The sequence below is a fragment of the Mustela putorius genome, unplaced genomic scaffold (genome assembly GCF_011764305.1).
Source record: "Mustela putorius furo isolate JIRA1106 unplaced genomic scaffold, ASM1176430v1.1 tig00537297_pilon_pilon_pilon, whole genome shotgun sequence".
In the NCBI taxonomy this organism is placed as follows: Eukaryota; Metazoa; Chordata; class Mammalia; order Carnivora; family Mustelidae; genus Mustela; species Mustela putorius.
In genome coordinates, this window is record NW_025422435.1 from 82,354 (window position 1) to 92,135 (window position 9,782).

The 9,782-nt window shown below is 41.4% G+C and overlaps 1 non-coding gene across 1 annotated transcript; it reads left to right on the forward strand.

Moving 5' to 3' along the window:
* The first annotated feature begins 2,667 nt into the window (after positions 1-2,667).
* TRNAK-UUU lies at positions 2,668-2,740 on the forward strand. Its single transcript has one exon. It is a non-coding gene; the product is annotated as a tRNA-Lys (tRNA).
* The last annotated feature ends 7,042 nt before the right edge of the window (positions 2,741-9,782 follow it).

Sequence of the window (9,782 nt, forward strand, 5' to 3'; positions counted from 1 at the left end):
GGAAGAGGGATGAAGGGCCCGGGGAAAAGTGCTAGGATTTAGAATTGTCCATTAGTGCTCACATCAAGTTCCCCACTGCTGACTTCGTCGGGAGAAAAAACTGAGGGAAGAGTCACTCTTTGAGCATAAAGGGGCTCCTGGGCGGCACCTGCCCGGATCTGTGAGCCTCCAAGGCACTGGAGGTTCTCAGGCAGGGGTGGTTTTAATCCCTGGCACTGCAGTTTTGGTTGTTAGAAGGTAGTCTGGTGGGAGGGGAATGCTACTGACACCTAGTGGGTAGAGGCCAGAGATGCTGGCAAACGCCTCAGGAAGCACAGAACGCGCCCCCGCCCCACAACAAAGAATTATGCGGCGGCCAATTTGTTCCGATGCTAAAAAATCCCTGCTCCAAAGCGTATGGGGTAGGAGAAAGAACCAGTCTCTTTGCCATAGCCTCACTCCTTACCCCAAAGCACTGACTCTCCTCTAGAACGAAGCACTGGCACTGCTCTGCGGGGACTTTGGTGCAAGTGCATTCCCCTAAACCTGAACTTGGGCAAGCTACCCAGTTCTGGAAGCTTTTGTATTCTAGTCCGTAAGGAAAGCTCCTGACCTCCGAAATTATCTCAGGGATTAAATGAGATCGTTGAATGGCTTAGATTCAAACACTGATTGGGCACCTCCACGGGGTGCCAGATGTTGAGGGTTCAGACACAATCCTTGCTGGTAGAGATTTAAGGCTGGTGATTTTAAACGCAGAGTAGATTTGAAACAAAGGCTAATTTCACTCACACTTAGCCACCACCCCATGTCCTTCACTTTCATTGTGATCAGACAGGGTCCTAATCCTCTTCTCACCAGAGAACTGGAAGGAAGAGCAGAATTAATACCTATTACGAAGAGGAGCTACAAGACTAATTTGCACTCTCTTGGTAATGCTCCTCATCATTAATTCTTTTTTTAAAAAAGATTTTATTTATTTAATTGACAGAGAGACAGAGAGCACAAGTAAGCAGAGTGGCAGGCAGAGGAAGAGAGAGAAGCAGGCTCTCCGCCGAGCAGGGAGCCCAATGCGGGGCTTGATCCCAGGACCCTGAGATCATGACTCAAGCCGAAGACAGAGGCTTTAACCACTAAGCCACCCAGGCAACCCGCATTAATTCTAAATACAGCTCTGAAGCCAATGTATTGTTCTTAACAGTCAAAAGAAGTTCTGTTAGCTGGTTAAAGCTGCCATCTACTTTGCTCTCAACATTGACTATTATTGTCACACGTGGTCAGGAAATGAAAAGCAAGGGCACCCTCTTTCTGACCCTGACTTCCATGGCTCCCACATCCTGCCCCAGCCAGGCTTCGGCAAGCAAGGTGAGGTTGTTAGAGTAGTAGATTTACACCCTCTCTGAGGGCCCCTGGCTGGCTCAGTTAGTAGAGCACATGGCTCTTGATCTTGTGGTTGGGAGTTTGAGCCCTATATTGGGTATGGACATTACTTACCAAAAAATCCTTTAAAAAAAGAAAAAGAAAAAAAATGTAGGTACTCTCCCAACAGTCTCCAATAGCTCCTAAAATGGAATGACAGAAAGGGAGGACTCGAGGGTCATATCCAGGTTCGGGGGTTGAGCAACTAAGCGGGGGTAAGGCCATTTACTAAGATTGGAAAGCCTTGGGGAGAAGCAAGTTTGGGAGGGAAATCAGGAGTTCCACTTTTGACTTCTTTTTTAACCTCTCTTCCTAGTCTCTAAGCCTGTATAAATGAACAAGCCTCTTCTTTCTTAAAACAAATGTAGCCCTCCCCAAACCTTAAAATCCCTCTAACTGTTGGCCTTTCTTCTTCCCTTTAGGTCCAAACTCCTTTAAAGGATCATCTACATTTCACTATACCTATGCTTTCTCACCTCCCAGTCTCTACTTGGCCCCTGCAATCTGGTTTCTGCCCTTACCATATAAACAGTACTCAAGGAAGGTGACAAATAACACCCTAATTGCCAAATTGAATGGGTACTTTTCAGTCCTAACTTCACAGGATCTCCCTGCGGCCTTTGCTCCCAGGGTTCCCATCCTCCTCTTTGAAAAATCTCTCCTCCCTTGGCCTCCCGGGGCTTCAGACATCTCTCTCTGCTGTTTCTCTTCCTCTGTGACTTTTACTTGTCACATTCTTTCTGACTCCTCTTCTGTCTGCTGCTCCAATGTTGGATTTGCAGAGATTCTATTCAGCTCTTTTCTCCCCTGACACTGTTTCCAGGGATGATCATACATTTACATCCCATTTAGATGATTTTGGCTATCACCTGTGAACTGTGGACTGCCCATTTGCTAACTCCCTACTCCAATCCTCTGTGGAAAAACAGACTCGGAGATGCCTACTAGATAGGTCATCTAGATGCTCCTAGATATTACAAACTCAACATATTCATAATTCGGTTCCAAACAGGGCAATTTACAGAAGAAATTCAGATTGCCCAAAACATGAAAAGATGCCCAATCTTACCTAGTAAACAGGAAATGCAAATTGGAGCAATAAATGCAATATTTCTCAGAAAGACAGGCACACATTAATGAGAATGATAACATTCAGTGTAGGTGAAGATTAAGGCAAACAGGCACACAACTGGTACAAGTATGACTTGCTATACAACCTTTTAGGAAAGTAATCTGGCGTTAACTATTAAAAAAATAAGATACAGGGGTGCCTGGCTGGCTCAGCTGGTAGAGCATGAGACTTTTGATCTCAGGGTCATGAGTTCAAGACCCACACTGGGCATAAATAGAGCTTACTTACAAAATCAAATCAATGGGGTGCCTGGGCAAAGATGCCTTTGCCTCAGGTCAGGATCTCAGCGTCCTGGGATCGAGCCCGCGTATTGGGCTCCCTGCTCTGCAGGAAGCCTGCTTCTCCCTCTCCCACTCCCCCTGCTGTGTTCCCTCTCGGTGCCAAATAAATAAATAAAACCTTTTAAAAAATCAAATCAAATAGAAAATAAATAATAAAAATTTTAAAATACAAAGTATGTATTTTATATTTATATATTTTATATTATATGTCAAAGAAATTGCCACACAGGTCTGTAGAGCACACATGCAAGGATGCTCATCACATTGTTGTTTGTGTTAATGGGAAGTTGGTGCTAGTCTGCTTGCCCGTCACTGGAGAAGTGGATAGGGGAAATGCGGTAGTTAGATACCTTGGAGTACTATGCAGTGGTTAGAAGTAATGCCTTAGATGTATACATATGGCAACAGGAGTGGCTTTTATGACAGAAAGCTGAACAGCAAAAACAAAATTGGGATGCCTGACAAAATATCATTTATGTAAATGAAAATAACATACACATAAAACCAAATTTCATTTTATAAGACTACAAACAAAAGAACACACATTAAGGAATGGTTTCTTGTGGGGGATAGAGGGTTCAGGGCTAAAAAAGAAAATACAAACAAACAAGGGAGGAAGCTTGCATGGGCCAATAACGGTAATGTCATATAAAATGAGGAATGTGATTAGCTCCACTCACAGTACTGAGGAGCTCCCCCAAATTCATAATGCATTCTCTTTGACCCTACAGACTAGTCCCAACATTTTTGCCACTAACAATAATGTTGCAACAAATACTCTTCATATATGTATATACACATATGTATATATGGTTTTTAAAAAAGATTATTTATGTATTTATTTGATAGAGAGACAGTGAGAGAGGGAGCACAAGCAGGGGGAGTGGGAGAGGGAGAAGCAGGCCTCCCGCTGAGCAGGGAGCCTGATATGGGGGCTTGATCCCAAGACCTTGAGATCATGACCCAAGCTGAAGAAGACGCTTAACTGAATGAGTCACCCAGGTGCTCCTCATAATTAAACTTCTGAAAATAAAATAAAAGACAAAGAAAATAAATCCTGAAGTAAGCCAAAGAGAAAAGATGCATTACCTATAGGAAGACATCAATTTGAATGACAGCAGATTTCCCATCTGAAACCATACAGACCAGAAGGAAGTTGCACAAAAATTTTCAAGTGCAGAAAAGTGTTATATTGGGGCAGGAAATCTGCAATTTGAGCCTGGAACATCTTGTAGTGCCAGAAAGTAAGGAACTGCTCAAAAGAAAAAGAAAAAAACACAATGGAAGGAGCATGTCAAAGGGACGAGGAGGGGCACCTGGGTGGCTCAGTGGGTTAAGCCTCTGCCTTCAGCTCAGGTCATGATCTCAGGGTCCTGGGATTGAGCCCTACATTGGGATCTCTGCTAAGCATGGAGCCTGCTTCCCCCTCTCTCTCTGCTTACCTCTCTGCCTACTTGTGATCTCTCTCTCTATATATAAAATAAATAAATAAAACTTTAAAAAAAAGGGGGATGAGGAGCCAAATAAAAGAACTCCCAGTTGCCAAAGCTAGAACAATTTGAGCAACACAGTAATGTGGTATTGGGTTACAAACCACAGTATAAAATAAATATTCGTGATGGGGTGCCTGGGTGGCTTAGTCATTGGGCGTCTGCATTTGGTTCAGGACATGATCCCAGGGTCCTGGGTTCGAGTCCCACATCGGGCTCCATGCTTGGTGGGAAGCCTGCCTCTCCCTCTCCCACCCGCCCCCTGCTTGTGTTCCCTCTCTGGCTATGTCTCTCTCTGTCAAATAAATAAAATCTTTTTTTTAAGATTATATTTATTCATTTGACAGAGATCACAAGTAGGCAGAGAAGCAGGCAGAGAGAGAGAGGAGGAAGCAGGCTCCCTGCCGAGCAGAGAGCCTGACGCACAGCTCAATCCCAGGACTCCAGGATCATGACCCCAGCCGAAGGCAGAGGCCTTAAACCATTGAGCCACCCAGGCGCCCCAAATAAATAAAATCTTAACAAATAAATAAATATTCATGAATCTAGGCTGATATAAATAATTGATTGGCTGATTAGATGGATAGATAAGTACATGTAAACAAACATACATGCATCAGGGTAAAGAGATAAATCTCCCATGCAAAATTCTAAATAACATGTGTAGCTACTTTGTTCTCAAGGAGATGGAGCGCAACTCTCTATTCCTTAAGCTTAGGTGTACACAGTAACATCTAAGAGTACAATATGGAAAGGGGAATAAAAGAGTAACTTTACTGTGAAGCAACCTGACAAATATCACCTCAGACAAGTGTTCAAGGTGAGCATCAAAAGTGGTAAGTCACGGGGCGCCTGGCTGGCTGAGTTGGTACAGCATGTGACTCTTGATCTCGGGATTGTGAGTTCACGCCCCTTGTTGGGTGTAGAGCTTACTTTAAAAAAAAAGTGTTAAGTCATTGTGACAGTATGTACCCTTGATATGTTGTGGTGAAAATGGTATTTTACCTCTGTGGTCTTCTTCCTCAAAACCTATAATCCCAGTTTAATCATACATCAAATTCCGACAGAGAGATAGCCTACAAAATAGCAGACCAGTTCTCCACAGAACTATCAAGGTCATCAAAAGTAAGAAAAGTCTGAGAAACTGTCATAGCCAAGAGGAGCCTAAGGACATGCGATAACTAAATATGATGTGGCCTCCTAGATAGTCCTGGAACAGATAAAAGGCAGTAGGTAAAAACTAAGGAAATCTTAATAAGGTATGGACTTGAATAAAGTATCAATATTGTTTTACTAACCATAACAACCATACTCTACTCATGTGAGATGTTAACAATAGGGGAAGCTGGGTGTGGGGATATGGGAACTCTCTGTACTATCTTCTCATTGTTTCTGTAAACCTAAAACTCTTCTAAAAAATAAAGGGTAAGAAAAAAGAAAAAGAACTTGTCAACAACTTGTATGTTGAGTAAAACTATCCTTCCAATAAAGGAAAATTGAGAGAATTTGTTGCTAGCAAATCTGCCCTTAAAGAATGGCTAAAGGAAGTTCTCTGAGCAGGAAAGTGATAAAAGAAGGAGGCCTGGAAATTTAGAAAGGAAAGAACAATGCTCAGAATGCGCAAAAATAGGGGTACACCACCCTTTTCATGAGTTCCTTAAATCATCAGCAAAAATTATAACACCATCTGATGTGGTGGCTCAATATATATAGAAGAAATACTTAAGTATATATTTTAAAAGTGGGCAAAGTAAAGGAATATGAATGGAAATAAGGCCTCTATATTTCACTTGAAGTGGTAAAGCACCAATACCAGTAGTTATAATAAATTACATATTTACTTTGTAATACCTAGATCAACAACTAAGAAAACTACACAAAGCAGTGTGTTCAAAAATAATATTAAAAAATCAAGATTGAACTCTAAAAAATGTTCAAGTAACCACAAAAAACACAAAAAGAGAAAGAGAACAAGAAACAGTGTTATAAGGTGGGGGGAGAGAGGGAGATATAAAAAGGAAGAGATTATTAACTTTATTTACCTTCTTGTATTTTCAAAAAGATTTTCTTTATTTATTTGAGAGAGAGAGAGAGAGAGAGAGAGAGCAAGAGAGCATGAGTAGAGTGGGGAGGGACTGAGGGAGAGGGACAAGCAAACTCCCCGCTGAGCAGGAAGGGATGCAGGGCTTGATCCCAGGACCCTGGGATCACGAGCTGAGCTAAAGGCAGATGCTTAACACACTGAGCCACCCAGGAGCCCCACCTTCTTGTATTTATAGATTATTTCACTTGTTACAGTGAGAACATACTATAATTGTAATTTATTTATTTATTTTAAAAGATTTTATTTATTTATTCAACAGAGATCACAAGTAGGCAGAGAGGCAGGCAGAGAGAGAAGGGAAAGCAGGCTCCCCACTGAGCAGGGAGCTTGATGTGGGGCTCGATCCCAGGACCCCGAGATCATGACCTGAGCCGAAGGCAGAGGCTTAACCCACTGAGCCACCCAGAGGCCCCTATATTTGTAATTTAAAAGAAAACTGCAATTAAAAAACCTTTTGAGGGAAATGTTTTCCCTCAAACTTGCTTTTGCTATTGTTCTCTACTTTAGTGAATTGGTGTCATCATTCACTCCTAAGACAAGAGGCCTAAAAGTAATTCTAGATCTATCCTTTCTGTAATCTTCCACCCTTCCACTTAATTAGTCACCAGATCCAGATTTTAGTTCATAAATATCCCTATCTTCCTCTAATTAACCATAAATCCTATCTACTCCAGTTCCTAAATCTCTTTCTAAATCCCTTCCCCTCTTTACCACCTCTGCCAATAAGGCTTTTTTTAGTTCAGGACAATATCATCTCTCAGTACTTGAATAGCTTTTAAAATAATCCCCTGTTTTACTCCTCTCCTCAATCTCTCTTACAGAGGGTACTCAGAATTATCTTTCTAAACAGTTACAGTGTACCACTGTTGGCACACATAAATATATTTTTATTTTAATGGGTATACTTTTGCTCTAATTTTTATAAACTCAATGTTTCTAAGATATTAATGTCTAAATTTAAGAAATGAAAAATGGTGAAGGTAGACTATGATTCAGTGAAGTTGGAAACATTGGTCCTATAAGAATAAAGCCCAACTCCATGAGTTTTTATGCTCTGGTCCCATTCAGCCTTTCCTAATCTGTAATCATAAATGTACCATTCCAATTAGAAAGAACTTTCTGGGGCACCTGGCTGGCTCAGTTGGTAGAGCATGCAACTCTTGATCTCGGGGTCATGAGTTTGACCCCATGTTGGGTGTAGAGATTGCTTAAAAAAAAAGGAGAAAGAACTTTCTGATGGCCCCCCAAACATGCTATGTTCTTTCTTTCCTCTCTGACCTTCCTCATGCAGTTCTCTTTTGTTCTACATAGTAAACTCCTCCTTTTCCTTAAATATTCAGCTCAAATATTTCTTCTCTGAGGAATTTTTTTTGCATGTGAATGTTTATAGCAGCTTTATTCATAATCACTGAAACCTAGAAGCAACCAAGATTTTTTAAAAGTTTATTTATTTAGTTTTTAGTAATCCCTATACCCAATGTGGGGCTCGAACCCACGACTCCAAGATCAAGAGCCACATAGTCTCCCAACTGAGCCTGCCAGGTGCCCCAAGATCTTTTTCAGTTAAGTGAATGGATAAAAAACCTGTGGTATATCCAAACAATGGAATGCTATTGGGTGATAAGAGGAAATGAGCTTTCAAACCATGCAAAAGTATGCATGAATCTTAAACATATATATCTATGTGTGAGAAGCCAGTCTGAAAAGACTGCATACTGTCAAATTCCACTTATGTGACATTCTAGAAGAGGCAAAACTGACAGTAAAAATATTGATGGTTTATAGGAATTTGGGGAAGAGGATTGACTAGGTGAAGCCAGGAATATTTTAGTCCAGTGAAACTATTTTCCATGATACTGTAATGGTGGCTACTTTACACAGTTTTCAAAACTTCCAGAACTTTAGAGCACAAAGAGTGAAACTTATTAAGTTTCATGCAATTAAAATAAAAAGTCATTTAGAGGATCAAGGGATACAAGGTCAGAATGTAGAATGTGAAAAAAGAATCTAACTATATTACAAATGCCATGAAATAACCTTACAGAATTAGGTAAGGGCAGAAGTACAAATCTAAGTAACTTTTATAAATGAAGGTTGTCTGGAAAATTATAGGCAAAAGCAGCTACATATAAAGCATTCCATTCTAGTCAATACAGTTGTTTCCCGGGTCACCTGGGTGGCTCAGTGGGTTAAGCCTCTGCTTTCAGCTCAGGTTATGATCCCAGGGTCCTGGGATTGAGCTCCCCATCGGGCTGCCTGCTTGGTGGGGAGCCTGCTTCTCCCTCTGCCTCTTCAGATCCCCCTGCTTGTGCTCTCTCGCACTCTCTCTCTCTCTCTTTAATAAAATCATAAAAACAAAAAACAAAAAACAGTTGTTGCCTGTGAAGCTACATGCTAGCAATTCTGAAACCATTATACATATATACTGGGATTGAGCAATTAAGTAACCAGATGATGGATTGTGGGAGCCAGGTTTCTCACTGTTAGGAGTTGGGAGGGTACAGAGAAGCAAAGGCAAGAGGCTAAAATGATCCATATGGTAAAGGATAAGAATTGGAGGCCACAGTACGTACTCATGTTTAGCATAATACAGATATATTTATAAATCTTTAAATATGTATGTTGCTAAATGAATTAAGGAGGCCATTAGACTGATGCAGCTCTAAGGCCAATGGTGGCCTATATAAGCAAACCAAAATCTAAGCCTATAAAGGCCTCAAGGTTACCAAATCCAAACATTAAGGACAATCAATTACAAACAGCCAACTAGGCTTTAAGCCACAGGCCCCCAAAACCTCCAGTTTGTTGCTGCCCAATTCGAATGGGTTTTTGCTCAAACTTCCAAAATTGTTAATGTGCCTGAATTTGATTTTCCAACTGCAATAGTGCCAGAAGAGGGAACTGAAGGAGATTCCAGAGGGCCCCCAGAAGCAACGTTGTGGCAAGCAGGGGAAGGCATCTGCTGAGCCCCTTGAGCTCACCCCCCCTTCACCACCTCTGGAGGTGGTGGGCAAGCCTCCCCCCCCCATCCCAGATCTACAGCCTTTGTTTTAAGAGCTTTTGGACTTGGCACATTCTTCTCCAGACTGGGTCAGGAACCCGGCCATAGTTAGATCGGATCTGACCTAAAAATCAGACTCTGGCTTGAGGATTATTTTCTCATAGCACCCCTCTAACAGCTCTATTCTAGTACTTGTACTTTCTAATGTGGTAATTATTTGTTCATATTTCTGTGTTCCCCACAAAATTATGACCCCTTCCTGGACAGGGCCCAAATCTTACTCAACTTCTTATCTTAAATTCTCACAAAATACCTGGCATACATAGGTACTCATAAAATGTAAGTTGAATGGAAAAGATTGAAGTCTGGAATCTAG